The sequence below is a fragment of the Pseudophryne corroboree genome, chromosome 2, assembly GCF_028390025.1.
Source record: "Pseudophryne corroboree isolate aPseCor3 chromosome 2, aPseCor3.hap2, whole genome shotgun sequence".
Taxonomy (NCBI): domain Eukaryota; kingdom Metazoa; phylum Chordata; class Amphibia; order Anura; family Myobatrachidae; genus Pseudophryne; species Pseudophryne corroboree.
In genome coordinates, this window is record NC_086445.1 from 765,624,751 (window position 1) to 765,637,742 (window position 12,992).

The window sequence follows — 12,992 nt, forward strand, 5'->3', positions numbered from 1 at the left end:
GCATCCTCTTTTTCACGGCCAACAGTGATTGTGTTATTAGTTACATTCTAATTACTTAGTTTGTAAGAAATTAATGTGGTTTACTGCGCAATGAAAAGTCAAAGGTCCCCAGCCAATGACTCTTGCTATGAATGTAGTGTGTGTCGCACGTGAGGGGGCTTCCGAGAACCTTAGAACTCCTCCTTAATGAGCCGAATATTCTGTTTTGGAGATAGAGACAGCGGTGTCTCTGTCACAGCAAAATCCACAACAGCAACCGTGATCACGACCATCGAGCTGCTGCAGAAATGGAGAGCTACAGTATATAGCTCTCTGCTTACAGAATGCCCGTACGTACGTGTGTGTGTTTGTATGTAAATACATACATATGTATGTGTGTAGTCCAGGTTTTCCTCAATCAGTTGTTAGCCTGAAGCTAGGCTACTTACTTAATAGCACTTATCATCTGCCTTGAAGTATGTGATCAGTTGGGGGGGACAATGCTTCCGATGCTGGACCAGTCAGCCAGACAATAGGCCTGGGGCTATGGGATTTACACCAACATACCTCCCAACATGACCCTCTCCAGGAGGGACAAAATGCTCTGCTCCTGGCAGGGCTGCCATCAGAAATTGAGGGGCCTGGGACTAACAAAACAGGCAGCCCCACCCCCTCCCCCCAAAGAATACATACAGTTATATATATATATATATATATATATATATATATATATAGTGTATATAATAAAACTAAATATATATAGAAAAAAAATTGAATTCCTATGCACATACGAAGCAACACCTAATGCACCATATTAAATCTCCACAGTTATGCCCCTGTCACCATTGTATGCCCCACACAGTAATGCCCCTGACACCATGTTATGTCCATCACCATATTAAGCCCCACACAGTAATGCCTCTGACACCATATTATGCCCCATACAGTAATGCCCCTGACACCATGTTGTGCCCATCACCATATTATGCCCCCACATTAATGCCCTTGTCACCATATTATGCCCCACACAGTAATTATGACAGTACCTGCCCGTTGTCAGGGGTTCTGCTCGTTGTCAGGGAATTCCACCCTACCCCCACGTCCCCCACTCCCGCTGCTGGTGCCTGCCTGCTTTAAATTAAGGGGGAGATGTACTAAGCAGTGATAAAAGTGGAGAAGTGAGCCAGTATAGAAGTTGCTCATGGCAACCAATCAGCATTGACGTAACATTTATAATTTGCATACTATAAAAGTGTACAGAGCAGCTGATTGGTTGCTATAGGCAGCTTCTCCATTGGCTCACTTTTCCACTTTTAGCACTGCTTAGTAAAATGTCCCCCTATAACTATTGAAAATGTCCATCCCAAAATTGCCACTGCCTCAGAGGAGACAGTTATTAAAGATACAAGAGGCGCCTCCTCTAGTATCTTTAATAACTGTCTCCTGTGAGGCGGCGGCCAGTTTGGAAGGGACATTTTCAATACAGCGCTGCGGACAGCCGGACGGCTGTGGCGGGCGGACAGCAGCATGAGCACCTCGGGCCCTCCCTTTCCTGTCAGAGAGGCTGGGTCCGGGACTTCCATCGTAATTTATGATTGCCATCACCTGTGCTGAAACACCTTTCTTAGGGGTCTATTTACTAAGCCTTGGATGGAGATAAAGTTGCTGTAGATAAAGTACCAGCCAATCGGCTCCTAACTGTCATTTTTCAAACACAGCCTGTGACATGGCAGTTAGGATCCGATTGGCTGGTACTTTGGGGGACATTTACTAAGCAGTGATAAGAGCGGAGAAGTGAGCCAGTGGAGAAGTTGCCCCATCAACCAATCAGCAGATCTGTATAATTTTATAGTATGCAAATTATAGATGTTACTTCAGTGCTGATTGGTTGCCAGGGGCACTTCTCCACTGGCTCACTTCTCCGCTGTTATCACTGCTTAATAAATGTCCCCCTTAGCCATCAACCTGTTCAAAACAGGTTTATGCAATCATAAATTAAGAGAAAAGTCCAGAATCAGAGCATTGTGTCCCTCCTGGAGAGATTCATGTTGGGAGGTATGCACTATGCACTAGGAATTAATGCTACCACTGTGTCTGTGAATTATGAACTGTTTGCTATAACCTGTAAACACCTTCCATCTGGTTTGTGAACTGCCATACTGTGAGACTATGCTGCTGGAAGTTTACCTGATGCTGTCCACCTCAGTGAGAAAATAAGGAAAACAGCTTGTACTTTGGGGGTAATTCTGAGTTGATCGCAGCAGGAACTTTGTTAGCAGTTGGGCAAAACCATGTGCACTGCAGGGGGGGCAGATATAACATGTGCAGAGAGAGTTAGATTTGACGTGCGGTGGGGTGAGGCAGGTGAGGCAGAGCCTTTCCTGTCATACTAACGTTTGTGCCGGAGTTTTGACTGCATAAAGTATATGAAAAATACAAAGAATATGGCTGAAATATCTTCTTTGCATTATTCTAATAATTTTTATAGCCAAAACTCTGGCGTAAAAAGTCTATGGCAGGTGAGGCTCATCTCTGATCAAAACTCACTAAGTTTCCAGGAGTTTATACTGCTGCACCTGTGTATAATTCCCAGATGTATGTTTTGGCTCATATATTGTATGTAAATTTGGCTCTGGTGCTAGCCAGTGCTTTCTGAGCTATTTAGCTCACCGCACGTCCCTGGCATTTGGGTGTGGTGAGTTAAATCTGCAATCTAAATTTCAGTGTAAAAATAAAGCAGCCCGTATTTACCCTGCACAGAAACAAAATAACCCACCCAAATCTAACTCTCTCTGCACATGTTATATCTGCCCCCCTGCAGTGCACATGGTTTTGCCCAACTGCTAAAAAATTTCCTGCTGCGATCAACTTGTAATTACTCCCTTTATCCAGTATATTTGATCCTTATCTATCTACTTCCGGGCTCCTGCAAGTACAGCAGCACCTGTGTGGTTCACAGCAGGATCCAAATGTAACTGATGCTCTTCCAATGGAGATCTGTGGTGCACCCACTGCTGCTGCAGAGCTAAGTGGTGCTGTCTCAGGAGCCCTGCTAACATCTGCAATAGGGGACAGGATGATTACCATCTGCTGTACTGTGAGACGAGACCCGCTAGTGAATGCTGATTCGAGGGTGGGTTGTGGCACCTAACTGCAACTTGCCTTCGGGTGACTGGGATGAACTTATGCCCCTGTATATACACACACATATACATATTCACAGAAACCCCCCTGACTATATCGTGCATTTGCCCCTGCTCCCCACTACATAAAGGACACGATTTCTATGAGGAATGCAGTTTCTTGGCCCGTCTACTATGTTATTGAGTAAGGGTGGGTGTTTTCTGTGTATGTGGACTGTGTCAGTGTTACAGTATATGCTGAGTGGTTTCTATTTTTCAGTATGTATAATGTCAGTGTTGTCATGTGAGTACTTTACATGTATTGTGTCAGTGTTATTTGGCAAGTGGTTTCTGCTGAAGTGGTGGGTGTTGTCATTATGTTGTGGTGAACGCTTCATGTGTGTTACCTAGAAACAGATTTTTATACTACTTGATTCATCTAGTCTGCCCATGTATACGCACATACTTACACGCTAGGGTTATGCGGGAGAAACCCATGCAAGTACAAGGAGAACATACAAACTCCACACAGTTAGGATGGGAATCAAACCAATGACCTCATTGCTAACCATTACACCATCCGTACTGCTGAGTCAATGTGTTAATTGTACTAGCCTGCTATTAGCTGGAGGTGTGGGGACTTTGTGCGAATCTGCCCAGCTTTTTTGAAAGCAGCAATCATTTACACGGCAAAACCAACAGGCAGATTCGCACAAACGCCTAATTCAGCATGAATCGCTAATCTAAGAAATTGCAGTTGTCTGCGAGTAGAAAGGCACCGCCCTGACAGAAAGAAAAAACGCCCCGTGCAAAATTGCAAATGCATCGCAGATCGCTATCCATCCATGCAGATGCATATGCAATTTCAGGTACATCAAAGAGGCTTTGCCATCTGAGCAAATGTGAGTAGGTCTAAGACTGCCACTAATCTGAGACGGCCTGGAAGTGGTCTGCGATGACGTCAGAGACCCTCCCCAAAAACACCTGGGCACATCTGCGTTTTTTCTGACACACCCAGAAAACGTCAGGTTTCCGTTCAGAAACGGCTTCCAGTCAGTCAAACAGCGGCTACATTGCGTTGACGATCTGGAAGCATTTTCTGTCACTATTACCCCATGCACGTGTGCAATTCGAATGCTAGACATACGCAGTCATTAGATAATCTCTCCATTTGCAAATTGTCTAATTAGCGATCTATGCTGAATTAGGCCCCAAATCCTGCACCTCCAGCAACTCGCAGGCTATTACATGTAGCCCAATGTCTTCTGATATGTGGTTTCTGATTGGAAGAGTGGGTGTTGTCAGTGTTATGTGACAAGGGCAGTATCAGGGATAGAGGATGAGTGTTTAATGCGCATGTAATATCAGTGTTAGGAGTTGAGTGATTTATTTGTTTAGAGTCATTGTAATCCAATAGGTTTCTAATCAAGGCAGTGGATGTTACAGTGTTATGTGGTAAGTCCTTTATGTATCTGCAATATCAGAGATAGTGGGTGAGAACTTCATGTGTATGTGATCAATGGCAAATTTCCCATTAGGCATGTGAGGCACGTGCCTAGGGGCGCCACTTGTTTGGGAGCTGCACTTGGATGCTTCTGTTGGCATTGTCAGTCCAAAACGTACCACTAACTGCAAAATATATCCACATACTACCCCTGTGAGCTGTCCTATTTAGTAAATATGTATTGTGGAGGGTAATTCAGAGTTGATCGCAGTAGCAGTTGGGCAAAACCATGGGTCTAATTCAGACCTGATCGGTGCACAGCAGCCGATCAGGTCTGAACTGCGCATTCCAGACAGCCGAAGGCCATCTCAGCCCTGCGATTGCCTCTGCCTGATTGACAGGCAGAGGCGTTCGCTGGGCGGAAGTGGGCGGGCCGGCGACGTTTGCCCGCCGTTTTAGGGGCGCAGTCCGGGCAACGCAGGCATGCCTGGACCATGCGGGGGACGGGCCGAGGCAGCTGCATGACGTCACAAGCAGCCTCTGCGACCCTCACAGCAACGGGTAGCTCCCTGCCAGCGTGCAGGAGCTAAGCTGGTGGAGAGCTACTCTTCAAGTACAAAATAATCGCTGCTGTGCAATGCTTTTGTACTTGTGTGGGGGAGTCAGGCCCAGAGACGTGCGGTGAGCTAAATAGCTCAGGAGGCACTGGCTAGCACCAGAGACAGATTTACATGCAATATATGAGTCAAAACGTACATCTGGGCATTATACACATGTGCAGCAGTAGAAACTCCTGGAAATTTGGTGCGTTTTGATCAGAGATGAGCGGAAAAGTAAGCCAGGTGAGGCACTGCCTCACCTGCCATAGACTTCTTACTCCAGAGTTTTGGCTATAAAAATTATTAGAATAATGCAAAGTAGATATTTTAAACATATTCTTTGTATTTTTCATATACTTTATACAGTCAAAACTCCAGCACAAGCGTTAGCATGACAGGAAAGGCTCTGCCTTACCTGCCTCACCCCATCGCACGTCACTGGCTCAGGCCTGACATGCGGGTCAGACTAGCCCTGTGCTGGGCGTCCCCCCGCATGTCTGTGTGACTGATCATAGATGTGTTAAATTTAGCACATCTACGATCAGGTCTGAATTAGGTCCCATGTGCACTGCAGGTGGGGCAGATCTAACATGTGCAGAGAGAGTTAGATTTGGGTGGGTTATTTTGTTTCTGTGCAGGGTAAATACTGGCTGCTTTATTTTTACACTGCAATTTAGATTTTAGTTTGAACACACCCCACCCAAATCTAATAGGCCCTACACATTAGGCGATATAACTGAACGATATGAACGTTCACGTTCATTATTGAACGAGAACTCGTTCATATCATTCAGTGTGTAGGCACCAACGAAGAATGATGTGCGGCCCCGTGCTCGTTCATAGATGGTGCTGGATCACTTATAAATGCAAGCCAATATGGCCAATCTCGTCCAAATTAGCTTGCACTGCTATGGTGACAGGGGAGTGAAGAATCTTTACTCCCCCCGTCACCCCGCTCCCGCCACCACCGGTTCACCCAATCGCCATATTGACCATCGGGCAGCTCGGCGGCGGGTCGCCGAATGTGTAGGGCCCATAACTCTCTCTCTGCACATGTTATATCTGTCCCCCCTGCAGTGCACATGGTTTTGCCCAACTGCTAACAAATTTGCTGCTGCAATCAACTCTGAATTACCCCCGTGGTGAGAGGGCTTGTGTCTCACCACAATTGCCCACATTCTGGTGGGATCAGGTCCCTCCAAGGGCGAAAAAAACAAGGCCTGTACATTCAGCACCTGTAGTGGATGTTTATAATTCCAGGCCTTCTAAATTGCACAGCTGCAGCTGGAAATACAGAGGTCCAGGTTTTCCAGCTCACCCAGAGACAGCAGGAAGTCAGGTACAGGAGAGGGGTTTAAAAATCCCTCCTACCCACAACGCATGGCACTGGTGCCTGTTAGAGGACAGTGAGCAGGGCTGAGTTTGTAGTGCCAGGGCTTGTGGACGTTGGCCGTGCCGGGAGAGCATGGCACATATAGCTGCAAACCACTGCAGCAGAATGGCTTTTCAGCACGGGAAGTGCTAGGACCTTTTATGTTTGTCTGTTTATTTTCTCTATATACAGTACCTGTGTGACCAGGCCCAAGCCTGTGTATGCTCTGCTACAGTGTCTGATGCCAGTAAAGACACTGTGGTTGTAACCGGAAAACCTGCCTACGAGTCCCTATTTCAGTATCCGTATTACAGTATATATATAAGTAAAAATGGTATCCGGACTCCAGGTCGACAACAAAAAGGTCGACACACCTTAGGTCGACGCCAATTGGTCAACACACCTTAGGTCGATATGGGCAAAAGGTCGACAGGAACAAGGTCAACATGGAAAAAGGTCGACATGAGTTTTTCACGATTTTTTTCTTTTTTGGAACCTTTTCATACTTAACGATCCATGTGGACTACGATTGGAACGGTAATCTGTGCCGAGCGAAGCGGTAGCGGAGTGAATGCACCATGCCCGAAGCATGGCGAGCGAACGCGGTGCACTAATTGGGGTTCCTGGTCACGCTACGAAGAAAACAACACCAAAAAAACATAAAAAACTCATGTCAACTTTTTTCCAGGTCGACCTTGTTCCTGTCGACCTTTTGTCCACGTCGACATAATGTGTGTCGACCAATTGGCGTCGACCTAAGGTGTGTCGACCTTTTTGTTGTCGACCTGGAGTCCCAGACTCGTAAGAATAATAAAATGTCATAGCTAATTTAATAGAATATTTAAAAAAAAAAACACTATCATTCAATGAGGGCTTATAAGCAATCAATAAAAATAATAAAATTGGGCAGGTGGGGGGCAACTAGGGTTGTGCCTAGGGGTGCCCTTACCCCTAAATCCGCTCCTGTATGTGATATCACTGCTAGGGGTTGAGCGCTTCTGTGTGTAGTGTTAATGTAATCTGTTAAGAGGTTTCTGCATAATGGAGTGGCTGTTGTCAGTGTTATGCAGTAGGGACAATGGGGGTCATTCCGAGTTGATCGCATACTGCAACTTTTTGAAGCCTGTGCGATCAACTAGACGCCGCCTATGGGAGAGTGTATATCTGCATAGCAGGGCTGCGAACGCTTATGCAGCCCTGCTATGCAAAAAATGTTTTGTGTAGAACAAGTCCAGGGTAAGAGTTACTTACCCTGTGCGATGAATCCAGCATTGCAGGTCCCGGAATTGACATCAGACATCCACCCTCCAAACTCCTGGACACGCCTGCGTTCGCCGCACCACTCCCAGAAAACATTCAGCTGACGTCCACAAACGCCCTCTTCCTGTCAATCTCCTTGCGATCGGCTGTGCAAATGGATTCTTCATTAAATCCATTGCTCAGCAACGATCCGCTTTGTACCCGTACGACGCGCCTGTGCATTGCGGTGCATACGCATGCACAGTAGTAACCTGTTCGCTGCACTGTGAAAAACGGCAGGGAGCGATCAACTCGGAATGACCCCCATTATAGGGTATATTTATGAAGTGCCAGCTTTAGCAAGGCTCAGCCCCTCAGTGGTTTGACTTTAAAATTTAAAGCAGCACTAATGTCAAGTGCAAAGTCCAGTGTGTTTTGTACTTAATATTAGTAATGCTATAAATTTGGAGGGAAAACCTACAAAGAAGTGTTGGCTTGTAAAAAAAGCGGCCACTTCGTTAATATGCCTATGTGCCCACATGTCCCCAGTATCAGTGATAATAAAGGAGTGTGTGCTAGAAGTCTGCAGTCTGTGCAGTAAGCATGCATGCATGGAACAAGCACACAGGTGAATACCTTACTATGGGGCAGATTTAGCATGGATTGCTACGGAGACTGCAATTGCAATTGTGTTTAAAGTAACTGCTACTGATAAAAATCATACTGTATGTAAATAGCCGCCCTGAAATGGTAAAGGACGCCTACCAATCAGTGGCGTAACTAGAAATTTTTCTCCCCCAAGCCAAAAAATTCTTCGGCGCCCCCCCCCCCCCCCCCCCCCATAATTGGCACTAGGAAAGGGACAAACATGTGCGCGCCGAAGGCGCGCGCCGCCAAAAAGGGGCGTGGTTTTGTTTAAATGGGCGCGGCTTCGCATAAAGAGGCGTGGCATTGCAGGAATGGACTACCTTATACCCCAGTTTTGCAACCTGCACGCCCAGACGTTAGCCACCACAGGAAAGAAAAATAATCCTGATTCATGCCCCTTCCATTATTTGTCATTTTTCCTCCTTATAGTAATGCCCAGTATACATTATGCCACATACTGCAATGGCCCTTAGACATTATTCCACACACAATAATGCACATGACACAATATGCACACACCGTAATGCCCCCGACACATTATGCCACACACCGTAATGTCTGTGACACATTATGACAGGAATCGCAATGCCCGTTATACATTATGCTACACACTGCAATGCCCCTGATACATTATAGCACATACCACAATGCCCATGATATAGTATACCACACACCGCAATGTCCGTGATACATTATGACACACACCGCAATGTCCGTGATACATTATGACACACACTGCAATGAACCTGAGCCATTATACCACATACCACAATGCCCATGATATAGTATACCACACACCGCAATGTCCGTGATACATTATGACACACACCGCAATGCCCGTTATACATTATGCCACACTGCAATGACCCTGAGACATTATACCACATACCACAATGCCCGTGATATAGTATACAGACACCGTAATGCCTGACACATTATGCCACACACCGCAATGCCCATTATACATTATGCCACACACTGCAATGACCCTGAGACATTATACCACATACCACAATGCCCGTGATCTAGTATACCATACACCGTAATGCCTGTGACACATACCGCAATGCCCGTTATACCCTATGCCACACTGCAATGCCCCTGAGACATTATACCACATACCACAATGCCCGTGATATAGTTTGCCACACACCGTAATGCCTGTGACACATTCTGACACACACCGCAATGTCCGTGATACATTATGCCACACACCGTAATGCCCATTACACATTAAGTCCTACATTAAGGCTTCTAATTACTTTTAAATTACCTGCTCGTTGCCAGGGGTTTCATGCTCTTGGTTCCATGCACGGTGCCAGGGGTTTTCATGCTCAGGGTGTCATGCTCGTTGCCAGGTGTTTCATGCACTCGGTGTCATGCTTGTTGCCAGGGGTTTCATGCACTGGGTGTCATGCTCATTGCTAGGGGGTAGTGCTTGTTGCTAGGGCTGTGCTCCCAGTGCCACATATGTCCTCAGTGCCAGATATTCCCCCACGGTGCCAGGTACTCACATGCCCCTAGTGCCAAATATAGCCTCTCCCCCCAGTGCCACATATGCCCCCAGTGCCAGATATTCCCCCACAATGCCAGGTGCTCACGTGCCCCCAGTGCCAAATATAGCCCCCCATGTGCCAGGTACACATACAGTGCCATATATGCCCCCTCAGTGCCTCCCCAGTGCCATATATGCCCCCTCAGTGCCTCCCCAGTGCCATATATGCCCCCTCAGTGCCCCCCAGTGCCATATATGCCCCCTCAGTGCCCCCCCAGTGCCATATATGCCCCCTCAGTGCCCCACCAGTGCCATATATGCCCCCTCAGTGCCCCCCAGTGCCATCTATGCCCCCTCAGTGCCCCCCAGTGCCATATATGTCCTCAGTGCCCCCCAGTGCCATATATGCCCCCTCAGTGCCATATATGCCCCCTCAGTGCCCCCCGCAGTGCCATATATGCCCCCTCAGTGCCATATATGACCCCTCTGTGCCCCCCCAGTGCCATATATGCCCCCTCAGTGCCCCCAGTGCCATATATGCCCCCTCAGTGCCATATATGCCCCTCAGTGCCACCCCAGTGCCATATATGCCCCCTCAGGCCATATATGCCCCCTCAGTGCCCCCCCCCCTGTTCCATATATGCCCCCTCAGTGCCCCCCCAGTGCCATATATGCATACCTCCCGCAGTGTCCCGCGATGGGGGGGGGGCAGTTGGGAGTCTCCTACAGTCACTGCTCTGCATAGCAGAGCAGTAGTGAATAGACGCTGTGCGCATGCGCACAGCGTCTATTCAGCGCAGACAGTAGGAGAGAGGGCATGCCAGCAGCTCACAGAGCGCTGGGCATGCCCCCTCAGTGACGAAACGGGGGCGTGACCCGCGATCGCGGGTCCTCCGCGAAGCCACGCCCCCTTTTCATAGGACACGCCCCCGACACGCCGGAGACTCAGAGGGACACAGGAGAGGCGCACGCTGTGCCCTCCGTGTCCCTACTTCACAGCGGGGGGCTAGTGACAACAGATTGACATGCGGACGTTCGTCCGCATGTCAATCTGCTCTAAATCAGTGGCGGCGCCCCCGCAGCCCCTCGCCCCCAAGCCACCGCGAGGGCTGCGGGGGCAGTAGTTACGCCACTGCTACCAATGTGATTGCAACTCTGCGTATACATTTGCAGAGTCCCGATCCATACTAAGAAACCGAGTACCATCTACAGTTGCGGTTGACACATGCCTACTTAGAATAATGCGGATGAAGTTGCACCGGCGCCATGTTTGAATTGCAATCAATCGTAGCTGATGTCAGATATATGCCCTGAAAACGGCCATGACATGCATGCATTTTCCAAACCACTCCCCACAAGCGCCATGTTGCCTCCCACAAATGGTCACTTCCTGTCAATAACTGTGCGATCGCCTCTCACTGAGCCTGCAAATGCATGGCGATGCCAATTTGTCCTTCGCACACACGCAGTGCGTTCACAGCGCATGTGCAGTCTGTCGATAATCGCCTGTTTTGCATTTTTTCAATTTAGCGATCCATGCTGAAAAAGGGCCTATGTATATTCACATGATCTGCACTGCGGGTTCTTTACGTTTCTTCCATTGGTTAATGATTTTTTTTATAATAATTAAAGTATTCAGCATACCAGGGTTAGACAGCATATCCCAAAATACTAAATCAGCCAAGGCATACTGGTATTTGTAGTTACAAGACATGAAGAGACAAAAGCTACCTAGCTCTGTACAATTAACAATTTTACAAAACACTGAATAATGCATGCAAAATGTATGCTGAAATCCAATGACAAAAAAAACATATAGTGACGTAGTGCACACAATGGGTTCACTACGGCTGGCCGGCGGTCGGGCTCCCGGCAACCAGCATCCCGGCGCCGGGAGCCCGACCGCCGGCTTACCGACAGCTTGGCGAGCGCAAATGAGCCCCTTGCGGGCTCGCTGCGCTCGCCACGCTATGGGCACGGCGGCGCGCTACGCGAGCCACACTATTTTATTCTCCCTCTATGGGGGTCGTGGACCCCCACGAGGGAAAATAAGTGTCGGTATGCCGGCTGTCGGGCTCCCAGCGCCGGTATACTGAGCGCCGGGAGCCCGACCGCCGGCAAACAGAAGACCACCCGCACACAATAGATACCCGATTTCCTTCCTAGACTCTTAATGGAAAGCCAGATTATAGAGCATATCGCAATTGGAGCCCGGAACAATAGCGTTGAGTCCAGTTCCCTGTGAGCCCTCTTCCCCCACCACCCCCTAATCCTTAATGTCACCGGGGCCCTGCTCACATTTTCAATATAGAGTTTTTTCAAGGCCCAAGGTCACCAGGCAGATGGCATGACAGCTCAGGTCAGCCAGAGAGGCAGCACGCTTCTACTCTGGTCTGCTCACTTCATCAGAACCTGATGGCACATCCACTACAATGAAGGAATTCTGCACGTATGTAAAGTAGCTCATGTTGTATTCATCAGATTTCTGAGAACTCCCTGTAAATAAAAGTGTGTGTCTATGTTTTTTTATAGGTTTATATTCTGTCAGATCAAATAAATATTTGTGTCATTGATTTCTAGATAGATTTTTATATTTAGGCAGGGTTGAATTAATTATATGAAATAAAGCGGCCCACTTCATAAGTAATTACCTAAATGCCTGAATTGTGTTAAATCATGCTGATTAGGATTATCTTTCTCCTTCCAATAATAACTCATGTATAGCAGCAGTATATGAAAAATTAAAATATCATCATCTTACCTTATTCTGCTTCAATAGCAAGTTGCTTTACTCCGGTTTACTGTAATTGTTTCCTTTACCTCCGTTAGATCCTCTCTGTGTCATTAATGTAAAACATTTGGTGTTAAAAAAAAAGTTTTCCTGTGTTAAGAGGAAGTAGATAACTGAATCTTTCTATTTAAGAAAACGCAAGGGTTTGTCAGTAAGATCTTATTAGGAAACATAAGGTGTTACTCATAATCACTTTTTAAATCTGCTATGTTTTTTTCTGATGAAAGTATACAGTATTTAAAAACATAGAATATATACGCACTATGGGGGAGATGTACTAAGTCTTTCTGGGGCAGATTTATT

At 47.2% G+C, this 12,992-nt stretch overlaps 1 protein-coding gene across 1 annotated transcript in view; it reads right to left on the minus strand.

Moving 5' to 3' along the window:
* Window positions 1-12,738, minus strand: part of CD53 (CD53 molecule) — a 114,982-nt gene extending 102,244 nt beyond the window's left edge. Inside the window, exon 1 of the mRNA XM_063955474.1 lies at window positions 12,660-12,738. The gene's annotated coding sequence lies outside the window, so the exon portion shown is untranslated. The remainder of the gene's footprint in view (window positions 1-12,659) is intronic.
* Window positions 12,739-12,992: the final 254 nt, after the last annotated feature.